Source organism: Lutra lutra, chromosome 12, assembly GCF_902655055.1.
Source record: "Lutra lutra chromosome 12, mLutLut1.2, whole genome shotgun sequence".
In the NCBI taxonomy this organism is placed as follows: Eukaryota; Metazoa; Chordata; class Mammalia; order Carnivora; family Mustelidae; genus Lutra; species Lutra lutra.
This window is the reverse complement of record NC_062289.1, coordinates 42,700,524-42,715,529: the sequence shown is the minus strand read 5'-3', so window position 1 is coordinate 42,715,529 and position 15,006 is coordinate 42,700,524.

Here is a 15,006-nt window from a genome sequence, read left to right as displayed (position 1 = left end):
AAAATCAGAAAATTATCTCAAACCTTTTGTAAGGAAAGATTTCTCTGATAAGACATGAAATACACTAAATGCATTCATATATTGCTGGTGGGAATTTGAAATGATACAGTAACTCTGGAAAACAGTCTTGAATTTCTTATAAAACTGAATATGTCAATCCACATACAGTCAAGTAATTTCATCCTTTGGCATTTATCCCAGAGAAATGAAGACCTATAGTCATACAAAAACATATACACAAACATTCATAGAAGCTTTATTCATAATTGTCCAAAACTGAAAACACGTTAAATGTCCTTAAATGGGTAAATAGCTTAATTGTGATACATCCCTATCATGGAATTCTATTCATTAAAGAAACAAATAGTGATACATACAACAACTTAGATGGATCTCAAGAAAATTACAGAGTGAAAAGATTCAATCATCTAAATCACACATTATACAGAAAGAGAAGGCAGGGCTTAGGGGAGGGTGGTGGTAGGTAGTGACCCCAAAGTAAGAGCATGCAGAAACCTCTGTGTCTTCATTGTGGTAGTGGTTACATGAATCTACAAATATGATAAAATTCCATTGTCCTAAACACACACACACACACACACACAGACATACACAGAGTATGTGAAAAGCAGTGAAATCTTAATACTGTCTGGATTGTATCAGTATCAATTTTGTGGGTTTTTGTATTGTAGTATAATAACACAACATATTCATTTGAGGAAACTATGTGAAGAATACATGGGACCACTCTACAAAATTAGCCAACTTTCTGTGAAATATTCTGTAATTATTTCAAAATTTAAAAAAATATTTTAAAAAGCACTAAATATATAAAACCTTGAATTCATTCATCAAATTGAATTCTTCAAAATTAATTCATCAAAATTGAATTTATCAAAATTAAATTATAGGCCCATCCAAAAACAGCATATTATAAGATGTGGTCAATATAAACATTAAAAGATGTTCAACATTACTAATCTTCAGGGATTGCAAAATATACACTCAATGAGGTTATAATGGTTAAAATTAAAAAGTGTACAAAACTAAAAGTTGACAAGGATGCAAAATAGTAAAAATTGGCGTACATTATAATTAGATTTGTAAATGATACAACTACTATCTAATTATGTTTGGCAATTTCATATAACAATAAACATTCATTTAACTTCAAATATGTAAACATTAAAGACTTAGCTATCCCACCCAAGAGAATTAAAATTGTATATGTATTCAAAAAGACCTTTATGAAAATATTGATAGTGACTTTATTCATAATAGCCAAATGCTAGAAATAACCCAAACATTCAATGGCAGGGGCAACAATAAATAATAAACAAATTATGGTATATTTTTGAAGTAATTTTTCAGCAATAAAAGGAATAAATCATACAAAACACGTTGGGTAAATCCCAGGACACTCTGAAAAAAGTCAGATAAAGAAAAGGAAGAAAAATAAAAGTACAGACTATATGACTCCATTTATAAAGCTTTCTAGTTTTAGTTGTTGCATAAAAGTAGAGAGATTGACAGGGAAGAGAAAATGGAATTGCTAGGGTGATGGAAATATTCTATATTTGACTGAATATTTTGGCTACAAAGACATAAATTTTTCAAAACTCATCAAACTCTGCACTTAGAAATGTGTATTTTATTAGACATACATGACATCTCAATTTCAAAAACTGTCCTTAAACAAGCTGATTTAGCTGTAAAATGTGGATATTTGATCAATGGATCTCAACCCTCCCTGCACATTATAATCACCTGGCTATTTTTTTAAAGACTACTGATGCATACCATGATTCCACTCCAAAAGTGTCTTATGAACATTTTCTGTGGTAAGTCCCTCATAATGGTATTTCTTAAAATTTTGAAGGTGACTCTTATGGGCAAATAGGATTGAGAATCCTGAATGAGATCATCTCTAAAGTATCTTCCTATAATAAATTTCAAGAGCTCCTAAAATAAATGGCCTAAAATTAAATTACATAATTATGATAAAAATGTTACTTTTTTTAAAGATTTAAAAAAAAAATTAAAGATTTAAAAAAAGCTCCCTGAACAGGGAGACTGACTCAGGCTAGATCCCAGGACCTTGAGATCATGACCTGAGCCAAAGGCTGGCTCTTTACCGACTGAACCACCCAGGCATCCCAAAGTGTTACTTTAAAAAAATATATTTATTTACTTATTTTAGACAGAGAGAGAGTGTGTGTGTACAAGTGGGATGAGGGACAGTGGGAGGAGAGGGAGAGATTCTCAAGCACACTCCCTACTAAGCATGAAGCCCTACATGGCTTCATCAGACCCAGAGTCTGATGTTCAACTGACTGAGCCACTCAGGTGCTCCAAAATGTTACTTTTCAATAGCTTGAGCATTATTATCACTTTCTATTAATTTCTAGAAAATGTTTTCCATATTTTTCTTCCATATAGGACTTCATTCTTTTAATATATTTAACTTCAGCAAATAGCCCTTAAACATATGAAAACATACATATCCTAACACTCCATGTATGTAAAAAGCAAGCTGAACTATAAATTTTCAAATAATAGATGAGGAATATATCTAAAGTTTCAACACATAAACTATTAGCAAGACAATATTAGAAACATTCATATATTGCTGGGTAATGTGCAAAATGGCACAGTGCTATATAAGTTGATTTGTCAACATATTATTAAGTTAGATATGCATTTGCCAATTCTAGAAATCTAAGCAAATGCCTTAACAAAAAACAAAACAATGTATGCAAAAGTTATTCATAGTGGCATTATTTTTAATATTAGCAATTTGGAAATCATCCATGCCTATCAACAGAGGATGATCGAATACTGAGGAATATCCACACAATAAAAGTGAATATATTTTTAAAAAATGAGTAAAGTCTCTATATACTATTATGGATTGATTTTAAGGATATATTGTTACATGAAAAAAATCTAGGGGCAGAGTATCAACTGATATATAATCTTTTTATTGGTGTCAATGCACACATCTGCATATTTCAGTGGATGGAGATAAAATAGATTTCATTCACATTTGGCATATATATATACATATATATAATTGTGTATTTTAATATAAATGTAAATATATTTTATTCATACCCACGTATCTGTATGTGTATATCCAGCCACACCCACACCTATATCCTATGTATAGCTATACTGAAATTGATAAGAAGAAATGACACTTTCATAGGAATAGTCATACTAATATAAACATCTTAGTTTCACAAAAGAAAACTAGAAAATTCTTTGGAGAAATGATTCTTTGCACACCACTAGCAGATACATTTTGTAAGAACTGAAATAAAAAAGAACTCAAATAATAAGAAAATCTGGGCAAATATCTATGAGCTAGCTTAAGGATTCCACTAGCTAAATTTGAGATAATCTGAAATAAAAATAGAAAGGATCATAACTATTTGTAATATTTTTTAAAAATAACTCATGAATCCCTCTAAAAGATGAGAAAAAAATCACTTAAGTGCTATCATTAGAGGTGACTATTAAAATAATCCATTGTGTTGAAAATTTGTAGTAAAAGAAGATAAATTAAGCATTCATTCTGTCTTTCTAGGAGGAATTAATGCACACCATAGTTTGTGGAATAAGTCACTCTGTGTGTGTATGTATGTATGTGTGTGTGTGTATGAGAGAGAGAGAGAGAGAGATGGTTTTAGGAAGAGTAAATAGAATTTTTTTAAAGAAATATTTCAGAGTAACTGCCATTCCATGCTTGATTTTGAATAATATTTTATTTAGTTCACTGTTGGGACATAGAATGATGACTACTTTTGACATCTCATCATCAATGACTTTATAATAATGGGAAAAATATTGCCCTGTTAAAAAGTATTGCAAACTAACTTCTTGAAAGCTTTTTAGCTAGCAGAGTCATTTTCCCAGAAATGGTAATATAGTATTGATCTTCACTGTATTATAATGCTTAACTTTGTTTTCCATATTCACAAATATTACTGACTTCACTGAAGCAAAATTTAAAAATATATTTGTGTACTAAGTGGCAAGATGGTAATGGAACTCCAGTAAGATAATATATGATTGAATATTTTGAATTCAACATGAATGTTAATGGTATTATTTCTAACCAATTTTACAATTTTTATTGAAAAAAATTTATTTTATACTGAAAAAATATTATATTGGTAAGCATTGGAATACTGTCCCTTGAAAAAGTTTGGGTTTCACCTTTCAACATTCAATGCAAACACCATTATATAGAATACATACATAGATATGTATTTTTTTTTTTTTAGATTTTATTTATTTGACAGAGAGAGATCACAAGTAGAGAGAGAGAGAGAGAGGAGGAGGAAGCAGGCTCCCTGCCTAGCAAAGAGCCCAATGTGGGACTCGATCCCAGGACCCTGAGATCATGACCTGAGCCGAAGGCAGAGGCTTAACCCACTGAGCCACCCAGGCAGCCCCATAGATATGTATTTTTTAAAATGTTAAAATCAAAAGTTCCTGAAAATCACAATAAATAATAAGTATATGTAGTAATACAAGTATGCTTTTCTAAAATGTACCAAGGTGTGGGGCACCTGGGTGGCTCAGTAGGTTAAGCCTCTGCCTTCGGCTCAGGTCATGATCTCAGGGTCCTGGGATCGAGCCCCAAGTTGGGTTCTCTGCTCGGCAGGGGGCCTGCTTTCCCCTCTCTCTCTGCCTGCCTCTCTGCCTACTTGTGATCTCTATCTCTGTCAGATAAATAAATAAAATTAAAAAAAAATAAATAAAATGTACCAAGTGTGTTTGTACATGAAGGATAGATAAAATCATCACTAAGTAAATATAATCAATTATAAACAAATAAAAGTGTATATATAAACAAAATATAAATAAATAGAATAAGTAAAATCACTAAAAGTTAAGAATGATTTAAAAATTGATAATATATTTCTGCATCAAACCCCTAGTCTTTTTAATAAAAATATCTCATCTACTTTTAATTTTTTTAAAAACTTCATGACTATGTAATTTCTTCTTTATTAAATTTTTAACTGCTTTGCTGAACTAAATGACATAAATAACTTCAACGCACTTAAAGAGTATAACTTGGTATGTTTGTGATGCAAGAATACACCTGTGAAACATCACCACAAGCAAGATATTAAACAACAGTTTCCTGTGTCCTATATTATCCTCCCTCCCTTTGGTCCTCTCAATACCACCTCTATTTTCAGGCAAGTGCTAATCTGCTTTCTTTCACTATAGACTAGTTTATAATCTCTGCTAATCTAGTTTATATAAGTATAAATAAATAAAGATTTTATATAAGTAGAACAATAGAGTATACACACTTTTCATCTAGTTTCTTTCATTTGGCATAATTATTTTGAGGTTCATCCATACTGTAGTGCAACACTAGTTTATTCTTTTTTATTAAATAGTATTTTACTCTGTGTGTGTGTATGTGTGTGTGTGTGTTTGTGTGTGTGTTTATGTATGTATATACATGTGTATACATGTAGTTTCCTAGTTTGGGGCATTGTGAATATAGCTAAGAACACCTGTGTAATAAATTTGCACAGTTTCATATGGACATATGCTTCCATTGCTTTTGAATAAATATCTAGAGGTGGAATGTGGTACTAAGCTATGTGGTAGATGGTAAGATGTTATGGTATAATGTTAAAAGAAAAAACAAAAAGATATAAGAAAATCCTGCAAAACTCAACTTACACTTGCAGCAATAATGAAGTAACAATGAACCAAACCAGGCCCTCAAACATGGGGAAACTCTGACTAAATATATGAAACAATGGTTTTGAAAACATTGGGCATATGACAATAAATGGGAGTGACTCACTCCTTAGAGAGAAAAACCAAATTAGATGAGCTTTCTGATTAGCCCAACTTACTGCTTACTTACTGAGAGTGTCCAGTTAACAGTACAAAAAGAGGAAATGTAGGCAGCACCCAGTGTTCTCCCTAGGATGAGGACAAGGAGCTCAGCGTTCAGTGAGGCAAAATGGTTAGAGTTTTCACTGGGAAGTGAAAATTCTCAGAATCTGCAGAAGGTGCCTCCTCCAGTTCAGCTCAGTGCTATATCATATGCATGTTAGAAAATAACTCAAGAGCAAGAAAAACACACAAAGATCAGAGGGAGAACTTCCTGGAACTATAAAGGCCAGGGATAGTTTCTGTTACCACCAGTAGAATGAAATACTTTATAACAGCAAGGACTTCAGGTAGATTACTAAAGAGGGAGTTACTTTATTAATGGGAGAAATTAGCCTACATTGAAGCCTTCACTCATTTCACTTAACAAATGTAGAACCAACGCTCTATCACTGTTTCCACATAGCTTACTTCATGCCGGAGAAAGTTGAAGAATATTTATAGGAGTACAGAAGTATCCAGAATTCAGCAAGGCAAAATTGATACAGCTTTGCATCCAATCAAAAATAATTGGTCACAAAAAGAAACTGGAAATTACGACTCATATTTAGGAAAAAAATAATCTATCAAAACTGACCCAGCAATGTGGCTGCCTAAGTGGTTCAGTCAGTTTTCCTTCTGCTCAGGTCATGATCCCAGGTTCCTGCTCCCTGCTCAATGGAGAGTCTTGTTCTCCCTCTGCCCTGGACCCTACTTGTGCTCTCTCTCTCTCTCTCTCTAAAATAAAGACCTTAAAAAAAAAAAAAACCTGACCCATCAGTGACAAAAATAATAGAGCAAAAAAGGACATTGAAATGGTTATTAAAGATATGTCATAGGTTTAAGAAACTATAGAAAAGATTGAACATGTTAGGTAGACATGTGGAGGATATTAAAATATTCCAAATCATATTAAAAACATAACAAAATCAACACCCAAAGGAAAGTACCAATTAATAAAGAATTAATTAATTTTATTATTGTGCAAAGTAAATATTCTAAAGGTGTGCTGTTAGCCAGTCATGAATTAAATTCTGTCCCTCCAAAAGATGTTGAAGTCCTAATACCCAGTATTTGTTAAGGTGATCTTATCTGGAAGTAAAATTCTTGTGGATGATCAAGTTAAGATTATGTAATTAGGATTTGCCTAATCTAGCATGACTGTATCCTTACAAAATGGAGAAATTTGGACACAGAGACAGATAGGCACACAGGGAAAATGCCATGAGAAGATGAAGAAGAAATCCAGTTGATGCATCTATAAGCCAAATAATGGCAAAGATTGCCAGTAAACCACCAGAAGCTAGGAAAGAAGCATGGAACAGATTTTCCCTCACACCTCTCTGAAAGAACCAAACCAACTGACACCTTAATCTCAGAATTCCAGCCTCCAAACCTGTGAGACAGTCATTTCTGTTGTTCTACGCCGCCACTTCTGTGGTACTTTGTTACAAAAGAAAACTAATATGGCCAGCCGTTGGCTACAAAACTAAATTGCTTTACATCATCCTCATCCTACTTTTAGGAAACAATCAACAGATACTCAATTTATGTTAGTAGTTACATTGAGCTTATTTTGATATCCTGTTTTTCATTAATTCATTACCAGGCTTACTTTGTACCTTGTATTCCACATTAATTCTTCATCAGTACCGCCTATGGATGTCCCTGTGTATTTACCACATACAATTTGTCACATCCTTCATTATGCCTCAGTAAGGTTAGATTAAATTCTTTTACACACAATTGTTTTCCCCTTTTGTTATTTTAGAGTTTCAAATTTTCCATAAATTATATTGCACTGTTGAGTTCTCTTTGAACTGTTCTTAAATTTCTATGTACCTAACAATTCCAAAGCAGTATACATAATAAAGTGATGATAAATAATATGATAATATACAATAAAAATTTAAAAAGAGTATTAGTTTTAGGTGAACAGTCTTTGAAAACATACATTATATATATATATATATATATATATATATATATATATATATTTATATGTGTGTGTGTATTTAAAGCAGATTTTTGATTAGCTAGATGTAAGAATTCTCATTCATCATATATACAGTTCTACAAATAGTTGATTAGTTTTAGTAGCTCATTTTTCTAAGTGCTTTACAAGTTATTCTTTAGTTCTCATTTCAGATTTTCCCAATTAGATCTACCAATATACCTAATGCATAATCAACATAGTCTAGTCAACATAGGTAGCCTACAGATTTGATTCACAATTATTCTTGTATGGCTCAATATATTTTATAAATATTTATCAATTGTACAAGTTTTTTTTTTATTTTTACAGATTAAATAAAGGCCAAAAGAAAAAGTCCCATCTTCCCAAATAATGTTTCTAATATAGAAAAAACATGCTGCACCTAACCCACTATCAATTATTGGAGTGCATTATAGGATGTTTATTGGAGGTATATGTAGAAATATTAAATTGTTGAAAGCAAATTTTAGTTCATTCTAAACCTCAGGGACAAATCCAGTCAATTGATGATTTCTTACATCCATCAGTGTCAATACTAACATTTTAATTGCAGTCAATTAAATCTCTTTGTATGTCAAGAATTCATCTAACATATTGTCCCATACCTTTATAGGAAAAAGCATAAATCCTAAAGGAAAATTATGTTGGTTTGATTTTTCAACAGTTTCAATATGTAAATGACATTTTTAGTTCCTCTATAAATATCATAAACCTTCTTACATCAGCTTTAATCTCTCCAAAGGATAGTATGATGCCCAATATCCAGCTGTTCCCATAAGTAGGTACAATCCTGTAGTTCAGTACTAATAAATATGCTCTGTAATTATTTGTCCTATTGTTATGGAGGTGGGGGGGCTTGTGACTATTCTTTAGCTATATTTTTTTGGAACAAGATTTTATTTTAAGCTATCCATTTCCAAATTCTCTCCCAAATGCCTTCTAATTTTGTTCTGATCTCTATGCCTTGTATTATGTTCTGATTCAATCCATTTGCATCTGAATTATATTACAATTTCTGTAACTGTCCCACTGTATCAAGTTTGTCAATATTTCTGTATTAGAGTTTACAGTTCTAGTCCTGGGTTCCAGCCCCACAATATAGTATTTAATAGGTTACTTTTAGTTTGATGATGGACATATTTTAGTCTCTGTGTAAAAATATCTAAAAATGGGAAAGCATATTGTGTATAAGTAGAATTAAACATTAGTGCAAGAGTATTAAGAAATAAAGTCATTTAATTATTATAGGGTCCTTATATATGGGTACTGGAGATTGCTAGGTTCTAAATAGGATAGAGTCATCATTACAGAAAACTGTATTTCAGGGTTTTTGGAGAAACTAACCTGTCATCTGGGTCAGAACGTTTCTCCATTTAACATCTGTATTCAGTTTTATTAACACCGAAATGGCTAAAATATTTAAAAATCAGAGTCTTAGGGTAATGGTAAGGCTTTCAACTTTAGTACTGTTATTTTTTTTAGCTCAATTGGTGAATAGCTCCTTCCTTTGGTATATTCAGTAACATAATGGGTGATGAATTTAAAATTGTATTTATTAATATCTTGTACTGATTTTAGACTATGGAAAAACTTGGAGTTTTTCATTTTTTCTAAACTTAGACCATCCATGGTTGCATTACAGACCAAAAAGGGCGGGGGAGAGAAGGAAAGAAAAGAAGAAGAAAAAAAAGGTTTCTTCAGCCTTCATTTCATAGAACAATTTGTAGTTAAGACACTCCTTTTTAAAAGAATGAGGAATCAAAAATAAGATAAAATAATAAAAATAAAAGAATGAGTTTTTATTTAGCTGGGTTTCTTCTTCACTTTGATAACAAGTGAGTTTTCAGCAATATATGGCAGGGCCTTTCTTTTAAAGATTTTTTTTTTTTTATTTATTTGACAGAGAGAGATCACAAGTAGACAGAGAGAAAGAGAGAGAGAGAGAGAGGGAAGCAGGCTCCCTGCTGAGCAGAGAGCCCCACGCAGGACTCGATCCCAGGACCCTGAGATCATGACCCGAGCCGAAGGCAGCGGCTTAACCCACTGAGCCACCCAGGCGCCCTATGACAGGGCCTTTCTTAGTGCAGTGATAATCCATTCTGTTGTAACACTTTGTTCTAGTCTTCGTCTCCTGATTCATATCAATAAAACACTTCCTCAGGAGATTTTTCCAACATCTGGTTACTCCATGGTTAAATAAACATAGGAAAATAAGCAAACCTTTTAATTATTTTACCTATGAATACTTTAATGATATCAGGTAAATGGGTAGATTTAAATCCTAAATTTGCAGATCTCCCAAACATTAATTCAGAGGGAGTCAGCCTTATTCTCAATAAAACCAGTGCAAAAAATGTAGGCTACAACAATATGACATAACTTAACAATATAATTCTTTGTGATATAGTTCATTTATTCCACTTGTCCAGAAGACTGGATATGATAAAAAGTATGATATGTTATTGTATTTGTATGCTAATATGGAGACACTGAATTACTATGGTAGTGAAATGAGTTCCTCCATTGGAAATAGTTTGAATGTTTGGGATGATAGAATTCAATAAGGACTCAATTATTATTTGAGCTTCTGCTTTAACTAACGGTAACACTTATGGCCATGCAGACATCATGCACACTCTCACTAACAATATTTCCTACCTTTGTATTTTTTTAAAGATTTTTTTAATTTATTCATTTGAGAGAAAAAGGCAGAAGCAGACTCCCCACTGAGCAGGGAGCCTGACCCTGGGTTTGATCCTATGCCCAAGAGTCATAACCTGAGCTGAAGTCAGACTCTTAACTGACTCAAGCCACCCAGAGGTCACTGCTTCTTATCTTCTGATGGCACAAGCTAAATAAATTCTATTTGCTACCATGTCTCAGGTAATGTCCTCAATAGGCTTCCTTCACATCTTATATGTTGCCAATAAAGAATTTTTCTGATGAAGAACAAACATTTGTATTGTTTCCAGAACTATTTAATCATTATAAATACTGTAAGATTCAAGTCTTTTAGTATATTCCTTTTGTTTGAAGAAGTTTTTAGTGACATTATAAAAGCCATTTAGAGAAACAAAAATTTAGGTACAAGAACAATACTACCGAGTAATTCTCATGTCCCACTCCACCTAATTTCTAATTTTCTGGTTCCTTAAGTCATATATTTTTATAACTGTAAATAGCAGTTCTTGGATAGAAGTAATGGGGATTCAGTTTCCCAGTAGAAAATATAGCAGCCCTTTTTACAGCTTAGTCTACACATTTATTTCTTTTAGGCATTTTTTTTTTTTTTGGTCTGGTATAGCTTCATAAGGAGGTATATATATATATATATATATATATATTCATTCAGGAAGTGGCAATGACTAATAAATCTTTATTTTCCCATGTGATATTTTAGTCCCCACTGATATTAAAAAGCCTCTGTTCTTGCTAAATTGGGCCATAGCATGACAGACCCCAAATATATGTTTACTTTCCGTATGGCTATTCACTTAAGAATGCTAGCTAATTGACCATTTGAGTAATAGCTATGAGTTCGATCACTTGAGCTGATTTAGTTTGGGAAAACATGATACTTTAATACCTCATGAGGACTGACTATTGTATAAGATGCTTTTATATGTACAGGTGTATTTCTTACACAAGATCCACCAGCAAACAGCAGTAAATCAGAATAGAAACAGGAATATCAGAATAATTAGGGAAATCAGACTGTGGTCGACTATGAGGCAGTCATATTTTGATATGGTCAGGGTCTGGCAACAGAGTAGATGAATTCAAAAGATTACAACTGCCTAAAATAACATTAAGGTTAGACAATAAGACTTGCTCATAGCTAGTCTGGCAGCACAGTGACAAGTGTTGCCCTTTATGAACCTATAAAATTGGGGTGACAGCATGAGGTACATTTAAATAAGTTAGATGTCCCAGAGTTAAAGTCTGAGCCTTTTCGATCAGAAGAGAGGCTAATTTTACTACTAACATACGTCTTGGGATCGCCAAAGCAACAGAATCCAATAATACATAAAAGTAAGCAATAGACATAGAATCAGAGCCTAATTTTGAGTAAGCATTCAGCCACTAGCAGCTTTTTTGTTCTTCTGACAGAAAAGGTTTAATACTTTATCAAAGTTAGGAACAATTAATATAGGAAGGAAGTGGTGGTTATTTTAAGAGTTTAAAAGATCTTTCAGCTTCTTTGTCCACAATAAAAGTGCAGTTGTATCACTGTAATATTTTAGTGAGAAGCATAGCCTTTACAGAAAAAGCAGGATTCACCTGTCCCCATCTTAGTGTTGTACTGTAGTGGTTCATATGTTTGTTTTTCTTCTTGCTTTGCAGTAGACTGCTTTATTTGTAAAAGTGACTGACCAGGATGAAACTGTCTTTCATTCATTGGCTGATAACAGATATTCTTTATTATGCTCTGTTTTTCTAGCTTTCTAATCACAGGTTCTATTTCTTATACTTGAGCTAGAGAGAAGATATTATTTTAGATATGGTCCTATTTTTTGGAGTTTTGTTTACTTGGTATAAGTTATAACAATGGAACTGTTTCATTAAACTTGTATAATTTGTAGAGTCCACAAACCTTCTATTTCTTGTAGGTTAGGTACTTTTTTTTTTCTGTGTATAGCTGAAACACAATGTTACATTAGTTTCAAGTATACAACTTAATGATTTGACAAGTTTATACATTATGTTATGTTCATCACAAGTATAGCTTCCATTTATCCCATTATATCGCTATTACAATATTACTAACTGTATTCCTTGTATGCTTACTCATTCCATAACTGGAGGCCTATATCTCCCTCTCACCTTCACTCATTTTTTGCAACCCCTACCCACCTCCCCTTAGCAACCATCAGTTTATTCTATTTATAGTTTTGATTCTATTTTTTGCTAGTTTATTAAATTTTTTTTAAGTCAGTTACTTTTAAAAAAATATCAGATGAGACTGCCACTCTTCCTTGTCCCCTTTCTGGTTAAGAAGGAACATATTTATGAATTCAGGTACTGTACCTTAAAAAGAGTCACAAAAACACTCCCTCTAGAGCACAGTAGCCCTTAGTGTACCCATGAGGTCCCTTCACAACTTGGCACATCAAGATACAAGGGAAGGACATGATCCTTTAATAGAGATCTATTTTCATGGGGACCTCAGAGGAACACACACAAGGTTATCAAAATTGCCATTAGGAAGGAGAGAGGTGACATGACTACAGATTCTACAGATATTAAAAAGATAAAAGAATGTTATAAAATACTTTATTTCCTAGATTAAGTAAGTTATATAAAGGGATCAAATTATTTGGGAAATACAAATTCTCAAAGTTCACTTAAGATAAAAATGATAACTAGAGTAGCCCTTACAACTATAATTAAAGACCTTTCAAAAACAAAACAAAACAAACAAGAACAACAGTAACAACAAATAACCTCTAGGGACTGTCAACTTCACCTGTGAAGTATTTATTAAAAAAATACCTAAAATAATATAATTTCTGGAATACATCTTCCAGTTGAAAGTGTAGAAGTACTCCCATTTCATTCTATTCCTCTGATACCAAAATAAGGTCATTATAATAAGCAAAAAGCATTTTTTTATCTTATTTTATTTTATTTCTTGTCAGTGTTCCAGAATTCATTGTTTATGGAAAGAGCATTTTAATATACACAAATATCACTCATAACCATAGATGCAAGAATCCTTAATATCATTTTATCAACTAGACTACAACAAGAAATATAAAGGATAATATTTAATGATAAAGTGGAGTTATCCCAGGAAAGCAAGGTTGGTTTAACCTTAGAAAATCAATGTAATCCCATATTAACTGATGAGATAGAAAACTGTAGGAGCTACTCAATGATGCATTTGACAAAATGCAACTTATATTTCTGATCAATATTCTTAAAAAAACAAAAATTAAAAATATAATTGAATTTGCTAACCCTTGTAAAGGATAGCTACAAAAAACTAAACAAACAACAAAACTGCAGCTGATGATAGTCTGAAAACATTTCCCCTAAGACCAGGAAGAAGCATGGGCATGTCCAATTCAACATTAAGATGGAGGTTTTAGCCACTACAATAAGGACAGAAAAAATTATATTAAATCCAAACAAATTGAAAATAAACTGTCAAATTGCTTTTCAAAGTGATTTCGCCATTTTACAGTTACACCAGCTGTGTATTAAAGTTCCAATTCTTCAACAGTCTTACTAAAGTTCCATCATTCTAATAGATGTGTAGTAGTATCTCATTATAGTCTTATATTTCTCTTCTAACTATGACAATAAACATCTGTTCATGTACTATTAGCTATTTGTACATCTTTGGTAAAGTGTCTTTTAAAAATTTTCTCCATTTAAAAAATTTTGTGTTATTTTCTATTGCTCAGTTTTGAGTATTCTTTTATATAGTCTGAATGCAAAACTTTAACACATACATACTTTATAAAGATGTTCTCTCTAGCTCATCTTTTTATTTTTAGTAGTGCATTTCAAAGAGCAGAAATTATATTTTTATGACATCTAAGTGACCATTTTGCTAATGAATCTTGATTATATATTCAAAAATTGCCTAAGTCAAAGGCACAAATATTTTCTCCTAAAATTTTTATAATTTGTGTGTAATCTGTTTTTAGTTAATTATTCATACAGTACAAATGTTAATCAAAGTTCTTTATTACATGTATTTCTCTGTTTTGAATATGGACATCCAAGCTTTTCAGAACCATTAGCTGAAAAGATCATCCTTTCATGATCTTTAACCAGTTGGTGGCCCAGTTGATTAAGCATCTGTTTTTGGCTTAAGTCATGATCTTCTCACTCTACTCCTCCCTCCCCTCACCTCACTTGTGTGCTATCTCTCTTTCAAATAAATAAAATTTAAAAAGAAAAAGACCATCTTTTTTCAATTACACCACACCTTCACCTTTGTGAAAAATCAATCACTCATTTATTTGTTTGTTTCTTTTTAAAGATTTTATTTATTTGAGTGAGAGAGTGAGAGAGAGCATGAGAGGGGAGAAGGTCAGAAGGAGAAGAAGACTCCCCATGGAGCTGGGAGCCAGATGTGGGACTTG